Source organism: Gymnogyps californianus, chromosome 2 (genome assembly GCF_018139145.2).
Source record: "Gymnogyps californianus isolate 813 chromosome 2, ASM1813914v2, whole genome shotgun sequence".
In the NCBI taxonomy this organism is placed as follows: domain Eukaryota; kingdom Metazoa; phylum Chordata; class Aves; order Accipitriformes; family Cathartidae; genus Gymnogyps; species Gymnogyps californianus.
Window position 1 is genome coordinate 70081285 of NC_059472.1, and position 25116 is coordinate 70106400.

Genomic DNA, 25116 nt, shown 5'->3' on the forward strand with positions numbered 1-25116 from the left:
TATGCATTTGCTCTGAGTTGTCAGTATGTTTTGGGGTTTTTCTAATGACAATTATTCAAACTGGAGAAGTTTTACTTCTGCCTATACATTTAGCGTCTTTTTAATAAAACTCCTCTTATTTAGTTTGCTATTTTATCTTGACAATTTTAATTTAAATTTAAGCTTTATTTACGATATAAGTCTTATTCCAGAATAATTTAATTAAACAGTATTAAACAACCTAAACCAGCCACTTCACTGTTTTCCTATTATCTTTCTCTTTTTCTCCCCTCCAAGGCCCTGCAGTTACAAAGTGAAATACTGTTTATACTTCCTTTCATGTATTCCACACATTTCAGTACTAACAAGGCCCTCAGTTACCCCATTCTTCCCACAAAGAAGTATTCTTTGTACATTTTATTTTTGGTATCAAGTCCTATTTGGAAATCAGAGTACAGAAATGTGATAGAGGTTTGCTTCTTTCAGTCTCAGCTTAGCACTGCGTACCCTGCACGTGTGCAGAAGTTACAGCTGGCTCTTGTAAGAGTTTCTTCCAGAGTCCCAGTTATCCACAGTGGCTAGCACTGTCCTCATGAAACAGGTTCACAGCCTCACACCTTGGAGGGAAAAAATGCACTTGAGCCACATAGATATTCAGCAAGCATCTACCAGAGGCCATCAAGTAAGGGAACTAGAACTTACCTTTTTTTAACATCTAAATTTTTTTGCCAGGCAAGTCTGGGAAATTTATTGCCTACTCATTAACACCTTCGGGTCCACAAGAGCTTCATTCACCTGGCCCTATTGAACAGATTCTCTGTTCAACTCTTGCACTGCTGTTATCTCCACCAGCTGCACTTGTCAGTTCGGTACTCTCTACAAGTCTTCGTATCTATCAACCAATTAGCAATCATTAAATTGAAGTATTTTGGGGTGCTCTTGGCAGCAAAGGGCAGAAGAAAAAAACTTATGCAAAGAGAAACAAATAATTTCCAAATACAGCATGGCAAAGTGGCAGAAGCCCAACCTATAAGTTCCAGACACCTGGGAAACAACTAACTTTAGTTATTTTTAAGACTATCCTTGATTCTGGTGTCCTAAGTTTGAAGATGATTTTGAAAAACTGGAAGGGGTTCTGAACTGATTTACAGTGATGGAAAACCTGCTTTGCAGAAAATGACACAAAATTCATTCATGCATCCAAGATATGATTAAGGGGTGAGCCAGTTACAGTCAAAGTACTTCTACTAGGATAACTTTATAATAAAAAAGCCCCTATGATTAGTAAAATATAAAGTTCAACAGCATTAGATAAAAAAAGGGTTAAAAATCCACAGAGATTTTACTTAATCACTGAATCAGCTGACCCATGGATCCAGGTACAGGCTCTCTGTATAATCATGCCTAATTCAGCATTTTGGCACTATGCCATTCTCAAAGCCCCAGACCAGAAAACATCTCGTCCTACAAGTTCCTAAATCCATAAATTCTCAAGTCTCCACAAACTCCATCCAAGTCCTAGTACCACCACCTTGGTGGATTTGCAGTGCACATCTAAACTCCACAGAACGTAAGAAATAAACTGTTAACAGCTGTTAGATGCAATTTACTTGATATGTTCAGAACGTGTAAGTTTTCACAAAAGACACATAAAAAGGTGGGTGAAAGTCCTTCACACACCGCTTACGTGCTGAAACTCAGAATATTGAGATTTGAAGGAATCAGCCCCTGGGGTACACCAGTATTGACCTGCCTCTAGCTGAAATTCGTGCCACTGCTGACAACCCTTGGTGCCCAGCAGTTCAGCCAGTGTTCAGTCTACCTCACTGTCTACTTCTCTAGTCTAGATAGAGACAACTCTCCCACCTCTCTGGACTTGGAGTTTCTTGTTGAAACTGTTTTTTCTTTTCATAAAACACATTCGCGCTGTGCAAAATGAAACATTTGGGTCTGCAGCACTACTCAGATTAGTCAAAGTCTGTATTTAATTCTGGAGCGCAGTCACAATTGCTATAATTATATATTTTTAAATATACTGTTGAGATTTTTCATTGTAAGTGAATATTTCTATATAATACAGAACAAAAGAAACGACCATGTAGCCATGTATGTATTAAAAATTCTTGTGGAGGAAGAGGCACAACTTGGTCTTGTCCCTGCCTCAGTTAATAGTACAATAGCATACACAATGTGTAATAACTTTACCAAGAGACATTATGAAGTCTCAAGGCACAAGTAATATACAGGACAATGATTATGTCACCTTTGAGAAAAGCAAGTAATCTGGGTTCAATTCAGCATTGCCAAGTAGTTCAAAAAACAAACATAGAAAAAACAGAGTGCATGTCAGATGAGCAACCACCTCTTCTGGTCACAACTCCAAGACAGGGATGGTTAGATAATGGCAATTAGACTTCAATAAAGGATGATGTTTATCTCTGAAGCATACTAGGATAAGGATACAAGATAATGAAATAGTGGGAACCTCATTATCCTTCAGAGGATACCTGGAAAACACACACACAATGGGCTCAAAGACTCAGAATTCAATTGATGATGTTAGAGCCAACATGTCTTTTGGGACAAAAGGGAAGAGAGGAGCATATCTATGAAACCTTCAGCTGTATACTGCACAAGAGGAGATGAAAAGCATTGCTAGCTGAGGATAGCTGCCCATGGAAGAAAAAGACAAGGAGAACTCAAAAGGCTAGACTAACTTGTGAATATGAAACAGAACTGAGAAGGAGGTTTGATGCCCTAGGAAATAAAAGTAAAAAATAAGGGTAGCAAGAAGGAAGAAAATGGATGCTAGCTCTGAAATAAGATAATGAGAATACCAGGCATTGGAAACTGAAGGGGAACCAAGTCAGTACATAGAAACACTGAAAGAAAACAGAAGGGACATTCAGAGTCCAAGACAGAATTAAAAATGGCATACAGAGGAAAGGGCTGGAGATTCACAGCACCACGTGGAGAGGCAGGTCTGTGCGACCGTAGCCTCCTTGTTACTGGCTGTTAGTCTGGTCACGGAAGGGGATCAAAAAACCAAAATGGTATAATCTCTGTTAGGTGCAACTGGCAGGTGAACCTGCAAAACAATTACAAACCCCCAAAACAAATACTGCCCAATTCCCACTGGGAAAAAAAAAAAAAAAAAAAACACCACCAAACTATCAAGGACTAACTGCTTTGGGGAATACTTGCAAACAAGTAGATATTTGTATGAATTTCAGGGACATCAAGTCTCCAGAGAAGGAGTAAAAAGCCTAATAAGAGAATAAACTAAGCAACAGCTAAATGATGAGCGGTATAAGGAAGATTCTGTAATGTTTGACGGTTGAGATGCATTTATTGAAGGAAGTCATTTTTCAAGAGATAAATTTGACTTGAATGTCCAAGGGAATAGCTACCTGGGATCAAAGCCGACACAACTGATAAGAAGTTTTAAACTGAGAAATAATAGATCTCCAAACACTAGAGGAAAGACAAAATATATGGTAAATGAGAATTCAGACATGGATTAAAAAAACCTGTGGTAGCAGGAGAACATATGGTAAATAAAAAGAATTAAGACTGTGAACAGCAATCAGGTAACAGGAGATGACATGCCTGAGTCTGCTCTATATAAGCAACAGAGTAAGAAACAACTCTGATGTGTAAACAACTCTCAGGAGCTTTCTCAACACAATGGAAGATCTTGAAACACATTTATAGGATGTGAAAATGAATGTTAAGGAGAAAATAGAAGCCTGATAACATAGAATGCAGAACTGCAGTATAGATATAGAAGGACAGATACCATTCAGGAAAGATTAATATTAAGATGAGAGCAGTGGGATATGCAACAAGCTATAAGGCATTATGAAGGAAAGCACTATTTTTGATAAAAGTCTATTTTTTAAAAGATAAAGAGTTTCTGCTGGAATCAAGGTGAAAGTTTATGAGAGATCCACAGTCAGATATAAATATGGATAAAGATCACTGTAACATCATTGGAAAGAGAAATACTATTAGCTATTGTGACAAGGTCTCCTGTCACAATAGATAAACTTCCTGACAAAGATTAGAACTGACTATAGACAGTAATAACAGCTAATGATATGGGTGGAGGCAACCCACTGTTGGATGTTACAGCCAACAAACCTGTGTAACAAATAGCCAGAGCTAACAAAAATTTACATTATTTAAATTTGATTTTGTCATGTAATGAAGATTTAAATAGTTTACCATTGAAAGCTGAGTTAACATAAATTAAATCAAAGGGCTAAAATAATAGTTTCATAACTGAATTATCAACTTCAAAAGGGTAAACTTCCGTAAACCTAGGGAGCTCTTCAGGGAACTCAAATGAACAGAGGAATTCAGAGACTGCAATGTCTTTAAGTCAAAGATAGTAGGATAACTAGGAATCTGTATTCCAGACATCTGGAGGGGACTCTAGATCTGATTAAATTAAGAACCATCACAAAGTAGGCTACTAGCTACAAGCAAAGAGCCAAAAAATGCAGCAAGGATTATCAGGGTCATCTAACCTCGACAGCAACAGGGAAATTGAATAGGATTTGCCAAGTTTTTTCCTGGCATAGTACAGCAAAGCAAAGCCAAAAAAAAAAAAAAAAAAAAAAAAGGCAGATCATGATTTGATGAGTTTGAACAAAGACCAATGACAGTCTAAATTGGGCCAGAAGCTGCATTAGTATTTTGCATCTGTTTTCAAACAGATTTTGATGACTGACTATCAAAATTGGCATGGATAACAACAGGAATACAGAACAGAAATTATCACAAATGAGGTAGAAGTACCAAAAATTCAAAGCACTGTGTACTCTTAACTGGGAAAGAGTAAAACTTCTTCACAGTAACATACCAACAGATATAATCAGGAGTAGACTGCAAGCTCTGCCCTCGTTTCCTCATCAGAGGACAATATTGTTGACAAGAAAAGGCTGGAAAAAGCCTCGAAAGGTTGAGCTTTGACTTGTAAGGCAACACAGTTTCTCAGGTCCTTGCCTTTGCATGAAGATAGTTCTGGCAGCTTTTTTGCCATTCTATAAACTCAAAGAGGAACAGGACATGCCAGCCCACACTAGCTGTGGCTTTCTACCACCACATGGAAATATGGGTGTGCAAACCCTGGGGATCTTGAGAATTCAGCAACTTTCAGAATCACCTTTCACTCAAAACATATGCTTTGATCTATGCATGCTTCAAACCTAACTCACACTGCTGAGAAATTAATTCACTACAATCTGCACTATCACTTAGCAGTAATCTTCAGGCAGCTCTTTAAAGTAGCACACCCCTGCCAACAAACACAATACATAAAAGAACCAAAGGTCTGAAACCATCAACAAGAATATGCCCTAACCTCATGACAGGACAAACTGAGGAAATCCTCAGGAATTTCAGGAGGCCATATCCCATAAACACTCCGTTCCACCACTGGTCCAACAAAGTGCTGACAGGCCTCAACACTGGTGGCATCTGACAATACACTCAAGGCACAATTAACCAGAGGCTTAAGCAGCAGAAGCAAGCGCAGAATTTTCCTCAGTGATGAAAACAGCTTCCAGAGGATGAAAGAGAGACAGGAAAAATCTCCTCTTTCCACTTCATCGGGTGATGGCAGACAGATCCATTCTTAGGAAGTCTCTAAGCTCAGGACATCTAGGTTTCAACGTTTCAGGTAGGTCCTGGAACTGCTATGACGTCACACAAAGTAGCCAAATTTAAGCTAACCTTGATATTTTTATCCAAATGGCAATTACATATCCATGTTTTAATGCTGACGTTGGCATACTCTGCAGCGCAGACAGTGAACAGGTTGTGCCACAGCAGGGTCCTCATTTCAGATGAAGTGGATCTCTAAGTACCTCTTTGGCATAACTGAACAGCAATGTATGCAATTTTGAGTATTTCTAAGAAAACATAAGCTATTTCACTTTCTCTTTTGCTGCAGAACTCCAGCCAGCCCTGGCACTCCCTTGCAAGCCTGGAAATCTGTGTTAAGGATTCATGAAGTGGGTATCTTGATGAAGAATTGTGGTTTATAACAGAGGTCTTAATTAGGGGCATAAACCAGCCTGTAAACAAAATTTCAACTGCTTGTATATACAGCCTATGTAATGAGCTCAGATTTCATGCCCTATTGCACAAATAACACTTTTATTATGATAAAACAGTATAATAATACTTCTTTTGAAAAGTATTCCTACTACCATAAGCATTTTACTTTTGCGTCATGGAACAGTGAAGCAATTGAAGCTACAGGCAACAAGTACCTGAATAAATGCTTTGCAAATACCATCAATACCATGTTGCCAAATATCATCACTTTTCCTGATTTGGAAAATGATCCCACTAAACTCATGCATTGTTTTTTTCCATTTTAATCACGTTCAAAGTGTTATGAACAGAAGTTGCTGACACTCATGATTGCTTGTAAAATTTCTTTGAGTAAACACTTACTGCATTCTATAAAGTATAAATATCTTTATCAGTATCTTGGGTTGTATACAGCCTATATCATTCTGTTTTAGCAGAATTTAACAAACACTTCATTTTCTTATCATATCTTAATCAGTTTTACAATATGCAAGACAATGGAGTAGTCCCCAAGAACCTGGTACTGCACTATTTCTTTTGGCTATGTTCCCAATTAAATCAACAGGGATTTTTGATTAAGTAAAGAGTGCTGGTTATGATATAATAAAAGCATAGCATGGAACATTCACTGATGGTAAAAGATGCTTCTATCTTCATTCTCTGGAACTGAGCTCTTTAATCTTATATTGCAATGTGATCTCTGCTAAACAAGTCCTGGTACTCTGTAGCTCCTCATTCTTATCCTGTACGAGAACTCCGAATTCTCACAAAATCTGCTCAGTAAGTACACCCAATATTTATGAAATGTTTCATTAACTAGTATTTCTTTTACAAAGTAGTCCACAGGAAGCTTTAAATTTCAACATATGGAATATACAGCAGGGAAAGAATGTCACATATTTGATTTTCATGCATGATGGATATATTACAAATGACTTAGAACGAATTTTTATTTTAGATCTTGATACTGCCAAGACGACAAAACCAGACAAAATAGGCACATTGGTCAGTAATAAATATTTGAGCTATATTTTATCCTCAAAAAGAGAATGCCCATTTCTGCAGTTTGTTTTCAGAGAGACTTTTATATCTGTGTCACCAGTTAGAATAATACAAAAAGTACATTTTCTGATCTCACTTAGAGAGGTCACTTCAGCCCTGGATCCAGAAACTAAGGGTGGCCTGCTGCCAAGTCAGAAGTCCTGCATACCTGCCTTGTCCTCAGCCACACATCCATACAATCCACGTTGTTCAAGTGTTAACACAGCTGTAATGCGAGTCAGGTCAGGATCTGATCTCACCTTTTTTCCTCCCAGGTTACTTTTCCCTCAGGTCGCTACATAGATTCAGCTTGCAGTACTGCTACGTGAAAACTTTTGCCAGCACAAGGGATGGGATAGAAATGTATGCAAGAGAAGGCCGGGGTGGAAGAGACAAGACCACATCAGCATCATGTACTTCGTCATCTAAGAGTGATTATAGACACTTCATGACACTTTTCACAACCGCACCATTAGATTCCTGTCTCAGTAATTACTGTATTAATAGCTATTTAATCTTTAGTGCATGTGATCAAAAAAAGTTACCAGTTTCTTATCATGCACAAAGTAGTTTTGTACTGCCAAAGACAAAAAAGCGATTTCAGCACTTCTCTCAAAGCACAAGGAGTCATTCAGTAACCGCAGACTATGGCGGTATGTGCTGGACTCACACATAGCCTATTCTCCACCTCTCTCTCTACAGGTAACAGAATCATCTCCGGGAGACCATCCTGACTTGTGTGTGCAACTACAGCCTCCTGACCAACCGAACCAGCTCCAGGTGCTGAATCCATTGGCATCAGGACTGAGACACACAGAAGTAGCTTTTTGAGTATGCATCTGCACACACATACATACATTACAAAATAATGGTTATGTAGCAATATGTAACTGCTGTATTTCTACAGTACCTCTGTATTTGCCTTACATGTGTATTTAAGGAATTATGTTCTCCTTATCAATACAATTTTATTATATAAAAGGATCTTTGTTGCATGCATATGTGTGTATATACCAAATACATATATATGCTATATCTCCATACAGCATCTCTGCACAGAGGTCTTTAGATATACCCACACCCATATTTTTCTCCAAAATATTACCCAAACATCCCATAATTTAGCACAGAATAAAAATCTTATCCAAGGTTTTTAAACCTCCTGTACAGCACGATTCTGTTGTGAAAAAATAGCTCTGAAATGTTGATTTGTAATACCATAAAAATAAGACTTTTATCTAATTTACTTTCCATAGAGCATAACTGAGTGCCCAGAAAAAAATTACTGCTTTAATGACTACTACATTTGATATGATTTTAACTAAACAGATCACCAGTTTCAGACTAGAATTAAGATTATTCTATTATTTGCCCTAAACCTAGCATGGGAGTGAATTTATAGACACTGATATTTCACCCAGCAAGTTAAACCAACAGCCCAAGTAAGCCCTATAATTCAGTAAATATCTTTAGACTAGCAACTACCATAAGCAAAACCTGCCAAGAGACACCTTATTTAAATCCATGCACATGTAAGCTCAGAAAAATAACATGCCACAGGTGAAAACAGACTGCATAAAATGGCTCAAGAATTTACTTGAACATCTGCATCCCCTTTCACCCCCACTGAGAGAATTATTTTATTTGGCTTCCTCAGGCAGAAACAGCAAAAGCCAGCATAAAACCTTGCCGCCCCTGCACGCACACATACACACACACACCACCACCACCCCCTCAGTCTAAAATCCTTTGGTGTGGCAGCTGTGTATCTTAAGACCCAGGAGAGCAGACTTCACAGAATTTAACTACAGGTGAGAAACTGGAATAACTTTGGAGGACAGGAAGCTATGTCACTCCCAGTGACAGAACAGCAGAAGACAAAAATTACTTCAACTACCAACACAAATTTCACTTCAGTTGCCAACACAGAGTTCATACACTACAATACCATGAGCAGCCACCCCATCCCAGGTCTGGCTGCAGAGGCTGTGGATTACGGCAGGTAATTCTCCAGTTACCCTGGGAGGAAATACCTCAGGCTCAGCCAATTTGGCAATATCTACCTTAACTGTCTCTAAACTGTATGTTCTTCATTCAAGGCTGATTTCCATCTCTTCCTCACTGGACCACACTGAATTAGCTACCTCTTGCAGCTGATCATTTTAGTGAAGACTGATAACAAAAAAAACCACGTTAATGGCATCTGCCTCCTAGGTGTTATTTGTCCAAAGTAATCAAATTTGTCCCCTTCACAGAATGACGATTTCCTTGACTTTCCTCTTAATGCTAGAGCATGCAGACAATTATTTCTTGCTACTCATGCAACTTGTTTCCTATTCTGTGCCCTTATCTTCCTGGTTTTGCTGTGCTTCTCAGAGTAACCTGATCTTTGCTCTTCCTCTCTGCATCCTTCTTTCACCTGAAGTAAATGAAGAACTCCTGATTTTAAAAAGCTGCTATCTTGCTATGTTTCTTATTTTTCATGCAAAATGGAAAATTATGTATGTCCTTACTACTCATGTATTTAAGGAATCTTTGCCCCGCCTTTGGCTCCCTTATCTCTCAGACACATTTCCTGGAAAATTATATCTTCCAGATGTTTGAGTTTACTGAAGTCTACTTCCCTAAAATCCACCATTTCTGTTTTGCCAGTAGTCCTCCTAGGCTACCACGTCCTGATCACTGTTATCTATCTTATTTTCTGCCTGAACAGTCTCAGTTCACTCCCAAAACCAAAAACCAAATCTAGAATGCTTTCATCTCTAGTTGTTGGGGGTTTTTTTCCACAATATGTATGAAAAACATCACCAGTGCATTTCAAGGACCTGTTGAATAATCTGTGTCCTGTTATATTCTTTTCCCAACAGAAATCCAGACAGTTAAAGTCCTCTATTATCACTGAATCCTGTACTCCAAATGATTCTACAAATCACTAGTGAAAATCCCCATCCAGCTGGTCATCCTGGTTCGGTGGCTTGTCATGAACTCTCATTATTATAGTCGTCTTGGGTTTCCCCCCCCTGCATCACTGAGAAAGCCTGAGCGGGCTTAACTCCCCTCTGCATTCTGCATCTCAGAATACACCTTTTTGATATTTGGACTCCTCCTTCCCCAGGCAAAACTCCCTATTAACTTCTCTGTCATGTCACATCACCTCTCTTCTGTTTCAACTAAATCATAACTTTGATCATGTATTAAGACTTCACATTTCTTCCTGCTTATTCCTTCTTACCATGGTCATGCAGGAGTTCCATCAGACTGAGCCAACCGTCTACACAGACTTGAATACCTCCTAGTTTTTGTCCTGGTCCAGGACTGTTACATATGCAGTTAGGCTTTTTTTATCTTCCTTGTCTTTTATAGAAAATCCTCTTCTTACCAGGTTAGTGAACTGGTAAGTTCAATGGTAACAACACACTTTTTCCATTTTTCTTTAGGCGTCCTCTATCCTACGGTCACGAAATTGTCCATTCTGTGACCACACGCTTATCTCCAGGATATCTGTATCTGTGTGAACCTTAACTGGAAAACCTGATCCACTCACCTTTAAATGCCAGCGGTCACTTTTGATCCATTCAGGATCATTTCTAGCACAGTGCCCACATTGGTGGGCAATACTGGGTGGCCTCAATGAACCTCAGAAATTTTTAAGTATCCTATCAGATTTGGGATCCAAAGAGGCAACACATGCCCTGGACTGTCATGTGAACAGATTGTCTCCCGAGACTGATGGAGAGAGCAATCATATATTGCTTCCTCCTAGGAGCAGTGGTGGTGAATCTTACCACCTATTGCCTACATAAGCTTTCCTTTTCTGCTGTGGGTGGTGGATCTTCATTTGCTGCTAGGATGGTGGACTTGTTTCTGATTTCAACTTCCTCATTTAGCATACCATTGATTTTCTTATCATCACCAATGCTTCTCAGCCTGACCACTTTCCCCTGCAGATCACCTGTTTGTTTTCTAAGAGATTTCCTGAGGATACACTTTCTACAAAGCTCTTCCTCTCCTTACCTATCTTTACTGGAAAGAAAATGTAGCAGACATCTCCCGTTCACTTCAGAAACAGAGTGGGGATTGTGGCCTCTTTCTGAAGGACTCTCTGCTACACACAAAACAAGGCTGGGAGCCAATCAAATGCTGGTTCATCCTACCACATGCTTATAATTTTTTCCGTATAATGTGATACTTGTTAACCTTCCTTAAACTCCATTTTTGCTACCACTATTTTTAAAGCCCTCCCATGAGGTCATATCTTACTTGCTAGACTAGCAGCAGAAACAACTGGATTCAGCCTTCAGCTCCTTCATATCTGGTTAGCGTATTTATCATCAGGCCTTTGGATATCATCAGAGCTTTCATCTCATCTGACAAGACTGAGTACACCCAGGAAGCCTTGCTAAACAGCCCAAGAATACATGTGGCATAAAAAAACAACAACAAAAAAACCACACACAAAAAACACCACCAAATTTTTTTTCTTTTTCTTTTTTTTTTTGTTTTTAAACCAAGACTTTTCTTCTTTGCTGTCCTGTGTTTCTCACTCTCCTAGTTATTTGCCTGATGATCTTTTCAAACCTTTCTAACCAAACTGGAGTCTAACAACCATTAGACAGCCATTAGGAAATAGTTCCAGGGGAGGTTCTAACCTTGAAAGGTACTAAGAAAAGAACCCAATGTGGCATTTTGGACAATGGACATTTTGGTTCCATATTAAATTATTACTTTTTGAATGAATGATCCTGTGGACAGACTATTTTGGCTATGAGAATGTCAACTGGTTATACTGTGTCTGCTTAAAATACCTTTGAGAGGATTATGCACTACATTTTCTAAGGACCATAATTGGTCTTTAGAGCCAATTGCAGCATCTCTGAAATTATTCACACACATTAAGCTCAAGGAATAAACAGCCTGATAAAAAGCACATAACACATTTCAGATCACATTTACTCAGAGAAAGCCATTAATCAATCATGATTCCTATGAGCTACTGGTATCCCTATGTAGGAGGTAGACAGAAGTCTGGCAATTTTGAATCATGACATAGCCTTGGAAACCCCTTTTCCATTGTGCCAATAAGCATACTAATCAAACACTAATAGTTCCTAGTTCTTAAAACAATTATTTAAACTATAAGCTTAAAATCCAAGCTTTTTGATTTTATCAAGAAATCTCTAATCATGCAAGGTGCATCTTCCTTTTTTTCTTTTAAACATGTGTCTTCCGGTATCTCTTTTCTAAGACTTTTCCATTTCTTTTAGACTTTGTAATAGATACAAATGTACATTGTAATAAATACTTGACCACCACTTGTGGTCATACCTATGTTAGTTTTCAGACAGCCATCTCAGGTAGCCTAGCATTACATATCTTGGCTCAGCTTGGGCACTTACACTTTAATTTAGGTTCATGGATAGCTTCGTTTGAATTTTAGAACTTGAGTTCTGTGCTGCCACAGCCATGCTCATCAGCTGCTTAAAGTAATTGTATCCCATTTGTGTCTACATAACCTGCAACCATACAGTCTTTCAAAGAACTTATGTGTACACTTACTGCAAGCCATGAAAAGTAAACTTACCACCCTCTCTCCAACTTCAAGAAAAACACAGAAATCAACTTTTCCCTGCTGTCTATTGCAGCTCAGACTTCAGCAGTGCCACGTCTCCGTCTGATCATGACATAATCACTCTGCAGATTTTCCAGCTGGTCAAGAGTCTGACCTCTAGGATTGTTGACTCTAAGGAGCCAAATGCAGGCAGCATCTTAGTCACAGAAATTCCTCATACTCCTAAAAAGTGAAAATACTCCTTAGACTTACCCAACACTCAGTGGCACATTTACTTCTCTTTTTATAAAGCTCAGATTTTCTGTATAAGCCATTGATCTTCTTAGCCTTTTTGTTTGTTTCAAGACCATCCAAGCCCATGCATGCAAGAATCCGTTTTGAAACCCAAGGAGGACAGCACAGCTGGTTTCAACCATGTCAGTGCCAAGTCACATTCAAATGGATTTCCTTCTCCATGCACAAAAGCAGCTATTTTTAAAAACTGTAAAACTGCACACATCTGGGAGTGCTTACAACACTAGTAATCCATATATAGTATGTGTTGTCATCACTAGTAGAAATTCCCCCTTCCTTGACAGTAGGCCCAAAGAACACAATTTCTTTTTGAAGCAGCTCTGGTTTATTTGGGCTTAATTTCAGATTTTTGGCCATACACTTATCACAGATTATTAGTAATGTTTCATTTCCAGAAGTTTCTACTATGCAACACAAAGTCATCGTACTATGCTATGGAGACATCTATGCCACACTGTATTCTTCATTATTCTACCTCTTTGAGCTCTTGCTGAAGAAACAAACTACAAACAGGAGTCAGGGATAGTGAAAACCCATGCTTCTTAGTACATTTCTTCAATAACCTCCAACAACTCTTTCTTCTCTGATGGGGGTACTTGGTCAGACAGCTACTGAATGGTTCGGTGTTCTTCAGAAAACAGCTTATGCTACCCTCATCCATTACAACTATCTTGGCTTTTTTGTTCCTTTAAAAAAATACTACCAATGTCCTGGAACAAGTGTTTCTTGTTCCCCTTTATGCTTTTTTTCTAGTCCCACTTTTACCAGATCCACAGCTTCCTGCTATGCAGCAACCCTCCCCTTCGTTGAGTATTTGCTGTTTGTGAGAGTTATTTGGCAAAATCATCAGGGAGCTGTTTCTATTTCAAGGAATTCTGCTAATTTCATCCCATTAAGAAAGTTTCAAGACAAGACTCAACAAATCCCTCCTTTTCACTGAGCACCCATTTATTACACCTAGTTGCCATTATGGTTTCTATCCCTGGAGCCAGGAAACTTTGTTGACTGAAAAAACAACTGTGACAGCATACTGCTTTCCTGCAATTTGCCTCACCTAGCCCACATCTGCATGAGGAACTTCCACAGATGAAATTTTAGGATGTTTTTCCCTGCCACTTATTAAGCAGTTATTTATCATATTGGAATCCAAGCCAACTATTATTTCAACCCTTGTTTTTGCTTTCCAGCTTTCTTCCTCAAATTTCAGAGGTCAAATCTGCAGGCTCAGTTATCTCAGTTTTGGATAAGTGCATGTTTATCAACCACAGCCTAATCGACTTCAACCAGTTAGAAGGATTCACTTTGTGTCAGGGAGCAGCAAGGGCCAGCTGCTTCCCTAAGGGAAGGCAAGCCCCAAGCTGAGTGCCCTTGCTGACCAGGGCACAGTCCCACAACATCTGAACACAGTACACAGAGCAGGATACTTACTGGTAACAGGGTCCTCTGGCAGTCCCAGACAAGGCAAAGTGATGAACCAGGTCCAGAGTCCATGCAGACAGTCTAGCCAAGAGCAAAAGGAGACATGACTGGAGATAAGGTTACAACACAGGTCCAAAGTCAACCCAGAAAACAAAGACAAGACAGAAGACAAGTAATAAAGTACATCTAAATGCATCCATCCAGGAGACAAGCTACCTACAACACAGGTCTGAAGTCCCTCCAGGAATTAGAGGCACACCTACAGCATAACTTGAGGCACACCTGAAGCCCTAAGACTGACTTGAAATGGGGCTTCTGGGTCCATGGGCAAGGGTGTGGGCAGAGGCCCCAGGTGAGGCTGGTTAGAGCTATTAAGGCCTATTGCTGCTCTCAGAGCCATGATACTTTGTAGTTTCTATTTATTTCCTGCACATTTACTCTTTGGATTTCATTTTTATCACATCTACTAACAGTTTTCCTTGCCCAGAGTCACCATCCCAGTGCACTTCACAGCCAAACCTGTGTTACTGCTCTCCAGCTGCCTAGACCAGAACTAAAATTTTAGGGTCACTCTTGCAGTTTTATTTGCTGCTTCTATTTTATATCCTTCCATTTCTCCAACAACTGAATGACTTTCATATCTGACACTTGTGACTATCAGCTCTACTCAAATTTATAGCTATGGTTTTTGTGTCCAGGCCATTTTTTCTTTTTTGTTTTGTTTTCCACAGAACGACCAAATAACCGAGTTTGGGTTTTTTCCCTTAATTTTTCATTACTGCTAAAATATTGGCAATAGCTCTTGGACGTGTTTTTCTTGGGCCTGGTTTGGAAGGGCACCTCATAGACCTTTACAAGATCTCGGTAGCCCAGTATCTTTCAAAGGTTGTGATCTGCCATGCAAGCAGAGTTTGGCCAGGCAAGCTATTTGCTAGAAAAACACTCAATTCCTCCAGCTCCAGTCTTTATATTCACTCATTCTGACCATTTTGGAAAATGGGATATTGAGACAAATGAACTATGATGGTTTTCCTCAATCTTTTACCAGACTGACCTTCTTCTGAACTTTTCATGGCCTGCACACCCAGTAATACACATATTACAGATGTCTGTTCTAACTCGGGCATAGCGCTTGCCCAGCCCCACATCCTAACAACTAGTTTCTTCTAAGGCCTGTAGCTCCTTCATTTGCTTAGTGGTGTGATTTGGTTGCTCTCTGAGTTCAAATTGAAGCTCCTTTCTGGTTAGTGGTAGTATGTTTGCCATTTACTAACATGATTTGCTCCGGTTTGGTCCCACGGGAAAACAGATCACCAGTTTGCTCCTGGGAAACTGGATCCCATTTCAAGCGCTTGCACAGGATCTTTTCACTAAGAAGTTGTCTGACATTTATCTGCCTGTAAGTTGGCTCTATTACAAGTCACAGATGATGGGCTCACAATACCTTTGTTTAATTAGGAATACATGTATAAAATAAGATGGCATGAATTAATTTCTTTTACCACAGGCCCAAGTCTCTTACAGAACTTTGCTGTAAATGTTTATGCCAAACTAGCACTCCCTCTTTAATTTATGACAATTGCCCAACTTCTCTTTCACCTCTCTTTCTCTGCCTCAGTCTTAGTCAATTCAGCAAACTTCATGTATCTTGGTCAACTTCTCGAATATGCCTTTGACTTCCACTTAAGTCTCAGGTTTAGGTGTACCACTGCATAAGAATTTAAGCCATTCCTTATATGTCTCCTACATTCATGTTTGCGAACAAAAAAGTCAGTAAGTTCCACCTGACTGTCCTGGTTTTGGCTGGGATAGAGTTAATTTTCTTCTTAGTAGCTGGTACAGTGCTGGGTTTTGGATTTAGTGTGAGAATAATGTTGATAACATGCTGATGTTCTAGTTGTTGCTAAGTAGCACTTATCTTAAGGATTGTTCAGTTCACATGCTCTGCCAGCAAGCAGGTGTGCAAGAAGCTGGGAGGGAGCATAGCCGGGACAGCTGACCCAAACTAGCCAAAGGGATATTCCATACCATAGAACATCATGCCCAGTATATAAACAGGGGGGAGTCGACCGGATCGCTGCTCAGGCATTGGTCAGCAGGTGGTGAGCAATTGCATTGTGCATCAAATGTGTTTTCTTTGGGTTTTATTTCTCTGGGTTTTTTTGTTATATTCCTTTTCATTACTATTATTATTATATTATTAATATTATTCTTAGTATTATATTTTATTTTACTGTAGTTATTAAACTGTTCTTATCTCAACCCACGAGTTTTACCTTTTTTTCCTCCTCCCCATCCCACTGGGAGGGGGGAGAGGGAAGCAGCTGCGTGGTGCTTAGTTGTTGGCTGGGGTTAAACCACAACACTGACTCACTACAATAATTTAGTAATAAATAAAGACAGCAATCACATAACTTATGTCACATAGTTGTGAATCTGTTCAGAAGGCCTGGACTAACATTTTAATATTAATTTCCACGATTGATGTTCATAGTATACTACACTCAAAAGTGAAAAGCCGAACTGTGCTTGCATCTCCTGGGTGTCACTATCCCAGGCAACTCATGCCTTTATAACCTTCTTTTCCACAGGTGTCTGAAAATCTTCATGTCTTCTCCCTCCCACACAAACCTCCAGTACAAGTCCATTAAAAAAAAAAAATCTCAGTTATCTTCTCAGTGCTACAAAACCACCATTAGTACTGCCTAGCAGGCATAATTTAAGGCCTAAGATCTTTACGCATGGATTTATTTACTTTACTCTTACAACGATGGTCACAGTTTCTTACATCAGTAAAACCAGGAGATGCTTGTCCAAAGGGACAACCTAACAGGAGCGGATGGAAAAAGAAGCGGTCAGGGATGCAAAACTTTGAGTCCGCTTCGCGTGCAAGGCCGACACTGGAGCGAGGGCCGTGGGGCTGAGGGGCTCTGCCCGAGCTAGGAGCAGGCGTGACCGCGGGGCAAGTCCGGGCTGCCTTCACCTCACTTTCGCCAGCCCAGACAGCCCCCTCTCGCCAGCCCTCGCTTCCCCACTGCACAAGCACTGCTGGGGAGGGGGTGGGGGGGGAGGCTACAGGGTTACCGCACGCTTCGCTCCCTCCCCTCTCCGCACCCCGCGGCGCAGCCCTCTGCTTACCCCGGGCACAGCTGCAGGCATGCGGCGCCGGCAGGAGCCGCTCCTGGCCCCGCTCCAGTCCCCGCGGCGGCCAGCGGAGGGCGCCCGCCCCGCTTCCCGCTTCCCGCCCGCCAGGCGGGGCGGGGAGGCGCGCAGGCCCGCGCAGCCGGCGCGGTAGGCGGTGGGCAACCCCCGCTCGGCCCCGCGGCCGCGGCCCCCGCCTCGTCCCGCCGGCCGAGCCGCCGCCGCCGCCGCCGCCGCCGCGGGGGAGAAGGGGCCGAGGGAAGAGCCGTGTCCCCTTCCCGGGGCGCGGGGGAGAGGGGCTCGGAGACCGGCTGCCCGGGGCTGCCCGAGGGGCAGGGAGCCGCTGGCCTCCGCCTCGGCTGCTCGGCGCTCAGCAGAGGCAGAGCATCGTTCGCGGCATCGGGATAACGCTTTTCCCTTTTTTTTTCCTTTTTTTCCCCCCTCTTTTTTTTTAACAAAAATAGCCCTGTAGTTTATTTGGTAATTTAACGGCATATGATTTAAATCAATATAAAATTCAAATACTTTTGTGCCACCTGTTGGATTTTGCCACTAATTACATGTAACTGGAAGCACACTTCTGTATTCGGTCTGGGAAGTATTTCCCATAACGTTACTAGATGCCCTTATGAAAATGCTACTTTGTTTGCTGTTTAGAAATATTTTCTCTCTGTGCAGGCAGATAGAGCTGTTTTTTCCTCATAAAAATCTAATCTATAAATTACAACGTTCAATGAAGGCACAGTGTGATGTGGGGCTGGAGTCCCAAGTTCTTGTGATAATGCTGTAATTATATGGAAAGGTTGTTAATGGAGAAACTCCAGTCTGAAGGCTTGGGCGGTGGAAATGACCGGTTCTAGGCACACAAAACCATAAGCGCATCTGACAGTATCCGTGGTTCAGGAAAGGGAGGAGTACACCAGGCCTGTGCTTTCCTCACGCCTGTGAATACACAAACAGGTACCAGCGCTACTGCTCAGACTATCAATCATGGGCGGTCATACAACACAAAGCATGCCAAATGTTATACAGTTGAGACTCTCTCAAAAAATAATTTTGTTCGACCCTTCTTCAATACCTGTCAAGTCATAATGTCAGGACACATTTTATTGTATAAGAATAACCTGATTTTATTTCACGTTACAGTGGCCAGCTTTATTTATTATATAGTAATGTTATTTTAGAATGCCCAGGTATAAATGAACTGCAAATAAAACCACATTCCTATAAGAATCTGAAAATTAACGAATTATTTTATCTGGATTTCACTATAACAGATAATGACCTGTGGGTTATCAGGTGTGTTACTTTTTATTCCTGCTCTGCATATAATCACACCGCCGATACCTTACTGTTCATTGAGATCTGGAGGTGCAGAAGCATGTACAGAAATGCAAGTGCACGGGGAAGGAATGGCCCGCTCTTTCTTCTTCCCAGCTGTAACTGCTAAACTGAATGCAGGAGGTCTCCATGATGCCACCTTCATACAGTGACAGGTGAAAGGCCCATCTCTGCTTCTCATGAAATGGTGGGTGACTGCCATCCCTTCAAGGGATGGGAAGGGACACCAGATCCCAGAAGCGTTCTTCCATGGCAACACCAGAAATAACTAAAGCCCCAAAATTTCTTTCATTTGCCTCCATTTACATCTTCTTGCACTATGTTCCCATTTTTAAACAGAAAGTACACAGGACAAGTAATGTATAAAATTGGGAGTTGGCGTTGTTTTCAGTTTTGCGTACAAATACAGCCATCTTTTTGGTACGTATGTTTCCACAGTGTATTCTACTTTTACGTTAAAATGCAAAAGTTTAAAAAGACATGAAGTACTGTTTAATGAAAATATACATGTTTTAGAGACTGTTTGTGCTTTTTAACCCAAAGCTGGCAAAAGACTTAAATACAAAATTAAACTACAAAATTAATAAAACGTATCAGGCAAATAGTATGTACAATACAGTATTTCAGTGCTAACATCTGTCAATCTGATTCACAGAAGGCTTTAGTGATAAATTTAATTGAGTCTTCTATTAGCAAACAGTATCTTTAAACTGACTCCATTGACCCCACTTTTATCTACTTTGGATTTTGTGATAACCCTGCTTCAAAATCTTCCCTGGTTTTATGAGGACAATTTTCCACTGTTTGAACAGTCATAAATGCCACAAAATGTACAAGATGACAGAAAAACACACCAAGTAAAATTAAAGTGTTTACACACCAGTATTTTGCTCTTGGCAAGTGCGTAAGTGACTTCACAAGATGCAAGTCAGTGCACATTACATATTACACGTTGTCTTTTTAGACCAGTCTGTAGGCAACATGAGCACGTCCCGGGGCCTCAACACAATGGCTGGTTTTTTGTTCAGTTTCTAAAGACTCATAAATAGCATCTCAGGCTTTAGTTCCTAATGTGGTAAAAAAAAATATGATGGTGGACTAAACTGAAACCCAATTATTTAAAAAATGCACAACTGACTTCTGCGCTTTCATTCTCATCAAATTCCCTCTCATGTGGATTATGTTAATTATTTGTTGTAAATTTATTGCTACATATTCAAATAAGCCAAGAAGCAGGGAAACCAGAGTCTTACACCATTTGAGATCTTTCCTGCAGGAGAAAAATAAAATTTTAAAAGAAGCAGTTCCCATTTAGCTAGTACTTTTAAAAACAACTGTAAATAAGTTGATGAAATCTCTTGTGCAGTGGAATTTAAAATTTAAGGAGCCTTTCTTAGAGTGGAGGAGTCAGTAAAAGTTTAGTCATTGTAAGCCAAAATCCAAAGAGGAGTATGTCAATTAAGGAGGAAATAGTGATTTTTCTAATCCTGTTTCTTAGCAAACCTGGGTAGACTTCTTTGATGCAGACAAGGTTAGGAGAAAAAGGTTTAGCTTGGTATCGATATCAATCCTTTCTTGAATGAAGGAAGAACTATAAAAGATCTAAAAGGGACACCCCACAATAATGTCAGAGACCTGCAGAAGTCATGACACATATGATGTCTCAGCTGCATGAAGTCACAAGGAACGCAAATACAAACATTCGCTGTAGAGACGGTTGGATCCCTGCCTGGGTGGGAGGGAGGGAGGGAGACAGACCTTCACTTGCTGGCTGAGCTCTTTGCGATTTGAACTGCAGTATGAGGTAGCCCTTTCCAGTGACAGACATGCCTGGAGGCGAGCCCAGAGAAGGAAATCCTGCACGGAAAGAGGAAGAAGGGAGGAAAGAAGAAGGAAGATTGAAGGTTCTCCTTCAACCAGGAGAACCATATGGCTTAATATAGGAAGCCATCTTAGAAAATGTTGCCCTTAACCTCTTCTTCCTGGCAAAGAGCTTAACGCTACTTAGGTTGTGACTTTCATCAAAAGGCATCCTTTTCAATTCTTCCATGATTTTCATTGCTGTGCTATGATTTATCAGCTCATAACATAGTTTTAGTTTTAATGCCTTTATCTTACAGGCCACTCAGAAGGGAGTCAAGTTCCTTTTTTCCATTCCTCTGCATTTCAAAAGCCCTATGTTTTTCTCTTCTCCCGTGCCCTATATTCCTTCAGATTACTCCAGGAGCAACAATTTTGTTAACTGGTCCGTGTGACACCTTGCTTAATCTATGCTCTTCCTTAGTTCTAAAGTAGATATAAAAAATAGGCTAATTATGGGGGCAGAAGGGTTGAAAACATGTAAAACTTGTATTTATCTCTTGGAATAACAGGAGTTACATCTACAATTCAGGCTCCATTTTTGCTGAAAAAAGGTTCTGCATTGACTCCAAACAGGCTATAAAATGTTTTCTGTAGATGTGGAAGTATACTAGTGTGGGCAGAGTTGGGAGAAATGTGCACAGACCACGTGGAAATGTATGGGATATAATTTTCCTGGTTCATAAGGTATACATTTTAGGTAACGGTTTCTGTGTTTCAATAACTGTGGGAGGAAACCTGACTTTAAAAAGTGCATCCATCTTCCTAGACAAAAGAAAAGATCAACTTCCCAGAAACTTTTGTCATGGAGTCAATTCTCACACAATGACAAGTAATGCTAAATAAATCATTTTTTGAATTACAAATTGTGAATCCATTGCCCTGGACAAATGTTATTCATCTGACGGGGGGAAAAAGGATGACCTAGGAATAATTGTCTACAAGTATTCAAAAGAGAATCTGATTTGTCACTCCCATTTTGGAGTGCCAGTACTAAAGTTGTTGCCAACTTTAAAATCTCTCCTTTGACTTTCAAGTAATGTGTGTGTGGTTAAAAGCCAATTAGAGAACAGTGGTATGATTTGGTGACAGAAGGCAAGTGGCACAGTTTAAAGTGTCATTAAAAATCTACTCTTTTTACAGACTTAGATAAGGCCTTTCTTTCCTTTAGTCGTGCTTGGATGTCCTATTCAGCGTAGTTACCAGACTGATATTAACAAGAATTAATGTGTAAAAGTAATGCCCTCACTTTGCATTTTCTAACACAGTCACTTCAAGGTAAGTTTTTTTCAGCTGTTTAAAAAGTGCAATGACCAACTACACATTCAAGCAAAAGGAGCTGTTCTCTCTGGCCAAACAATGTGACCCCATCCTCCATCACTGCCCTAACTAGCCATAAGCCGAAGGTCGTATTCTTCCCTCCAGTTCACACTAGCAGAATTTATCTACAAATGTCAGCAGTAAACGTGTCAGTCAATTTACCTGACAAATCATAAAACAATATTTTGTGATGTAAAGAAACTTTGGACTCTGCCAACGTGCCAATCAATATGTATGTATGATGAATCATCAAACAAATATTCAAGGGCATGGAGAAAAAATAAATCTAGGTTTGGCCCACATGCCAATCAATCAGAGATTGCCTGAAGAATCACGAAACACATTCGGAGACAAGTAAAGAATTTCTGGGCTCTGCCAGGGTGCTGGGCCAATCAATCACGGTGCAGCTGATGAATCATGAAACACACTCTGCAGCATGTCAGCACACATACGTGGTTGGCACAGTTCTCATTATCCTGAGTTTGTCTTGCAGTTAAATTGACTGAAGGTGAGTTATAGGACTGTTGTTTCTCCCACCTACTGACTTCCGCAACCAGCCACTCTTAAATCCTCTTGCCCTGCCCTTCGTTAAAAGTGGAGATTCAAGACAAAAGTTCAACACGAGAGCAAACACAGTTTTGATGTCACATGGATTGTTAACATGCTGCTGAAAGCTGTTGAACACATATTTTGACAACAGAACAGACACCTACAAGAGTGGTATTCTCTTCAAAATTTTCCATGTTATTTACATGGAAATGTAATATAATACATAATAAATATGTAATATAATACATAATGAAAAAAAAAACCAAATAAGAAAAAGTAAATCTGGAATTTAGGTCACTGTCCCATTGGTAATCTTTTTACCTCAGCAACTCCTAGCTCTGCTGTGATTCATTACACCAGGGGAAGGTGAGGGGGCACCATGGCACTGATATTATTTTTGTTCTCCTGTCTCAGCCAAAATTGTTCAGCACAAAATATTTCTCCTATGGAACAACTCAACTTTTTACAGCTTCTATCAAAATTGTCTGGGTGAAATTAACATTGTCTGCCAGTCTATTCTCCTTTGCCCTGTGATCAGCCCCCATTGCAAATATTCTAATAGTACGCTGCAAAGCATTTCCCCTGATTACATGAATACTCATCTTGTGTGACATTTTCTAGTTAACATAAGATTTTTGATTTTAAAAATGCATGTTTGAAAAAGCAACTTTTTTACCAAATCCTAACTCTTGTAGAGTTTGGATACTCATTGTGTCCCTCTACCTAATATTATTTTAGGGTGCATTTTTCTAGACCAAGGCAGAAATTACTGCACCAAGATGAATGGCATTTGTATAAATGGCAGTGGCAGTCACTTTTTTAAAAAAATTAGGAGCAAAGAAAGAGCCCAGCCTCACACCACATTTTTCCAGTTATAGTCAGCAAGGCTATGTGATGAATTGGCGAAAGGTTCTTGCAGGTACTCCAGCAGCAGGTGTTCCATTTTTATATGAAATTGTCAGTTTACTGAAAGAGCAGTCTGGGTCCTGATTCCCCGTGAGTATGCTATCCAGTTCCTTATGGACTCTCTAACATCGTCATCATTTCATTAAACAGATTTCTCAAACTTTCCTAATGTTTCCTAATGACTCTTCAGCATTCATGCAGCATAGCAGAGAGAATCCTATTGTACGAGTTTCGTAATACATCATTCAGAAACATCCTAAGCTGTGGGAAATTTAACTAAAACATGTTGTTCTGCCATACATAACATTATAATCAATTTGATTGATAGAAAGAAGTTTGGTTCCTTATGCCAGCAGACAGGAAATCCGCTACTAATTTCATAGGAGTAGGTAAAGAAAAAAGGATGTTTTGAAATAGAAGACTGAATTATCATTATCAACTAAGGAAAAATTTGATTTGACATTTTCTGTAACTTCTGTTACTTCTTAGTACCCATTAATAGTTTATTTTCTTTTTCTGATGGTTATTAGCATCCCTATTATTATTCAGAAACTGAAATTTATGGTGGCAACAGGACAACAAGCAGTTTAAGTTGCAAAATGTACTGTTTAGAAAAGATTGCACCTTAAATGTAAGTTGGTAACTACAGTCAGTTTCCTTTGATGTCAAGGTGATGGTAAGCATGTTGCAAGATTACATCTATGAATAATATACTACTATTGGAGGAGGAGCCAGGAAAAGATCATAAGTTCTGAAAAAAATATGCATGTATATACCTACATTCATGTATATTCTGAACAGAAGTGTATATATGTCAGAGAGATGATTTTTTAAGAAATCAAAGGATGGCTGATATCTTTCATCGTTCTTCTTAATAATTAACTCTTGTCACCATCAAGGACTCCCAAAAACTTGCACATACAGTCCTGTCTCAAGTTAAAAATACACTTATAAGAATAAATAATGATTGAGAATAAATAATGATGGAGAAATTACATAAAAAGTATTCCTTTTGAGTCTTCAGTTTGAATAAAACTTCACTTTTCACTTTTTGGTAAGGTGCATTAAAAAAATATACTCCTCCCATCTTATGCTGAGAATATCGGCTAGATAAGCAGATGATGTATATCACTGGGGCTATGCAGTTTGACATTATCAAAGAATACAACCCTTTATGTTCATTATTTTAAAGAGCAAGTACTTTTCCTACAGTGGTCAGTAAATGTCCATCTCTTTATTTCAAGGTGAGTTGTGCCACATTGTCAACCTTGTTTATTTATGCGTCACTGAATTAGGCTGAAGAGGATGCAGAAAAAATGACTGTATAATATTTATGAAATAAAGACCTAGTTCAGTTCTCTCCAGGATGAAAATATGCATTATCCTTTAAAGACATCTGCCAACTCAGAAATACACTGATTTGCCAGCCACTGCTTGTTAGAGCCACCACTAAGAAATAAACAATAAAACATGGAAAAGTGAATCCTTCCCAAAACCAAAATTTGCAAGGCTTATTGTATACAGATGCTGTTTTATTCCAGCAAATGTGTGCCAGATATGCACAGCTGTCTTTCTGTCACTTTTGATCCACC

General features: G+C 39.7%; 1 long non-coding RNA gene across 1 annotated transcript; it reads right to left on the minus strand.

Annotated features, from left to right (window-relative positions):
* Window positions 1–401: 401 nt before the first annotated feature.
* LOC127013531 (uncharacterized) lies at window positions 402–14483 on the minus strand. The gene is made up of 3 exons (XR_007766086.1): window positions 14417–14483; window positions 12707–12916; window positions 402–596 (listed from the first exon to the last, which is right to left on the minus strand). It is a non-coding gene; the product is annotated as an uncharacterized LOC127013531 (long non-coding RNA).
* Window positions 14484–25116: the final 10633 nt, after the last annotated feature.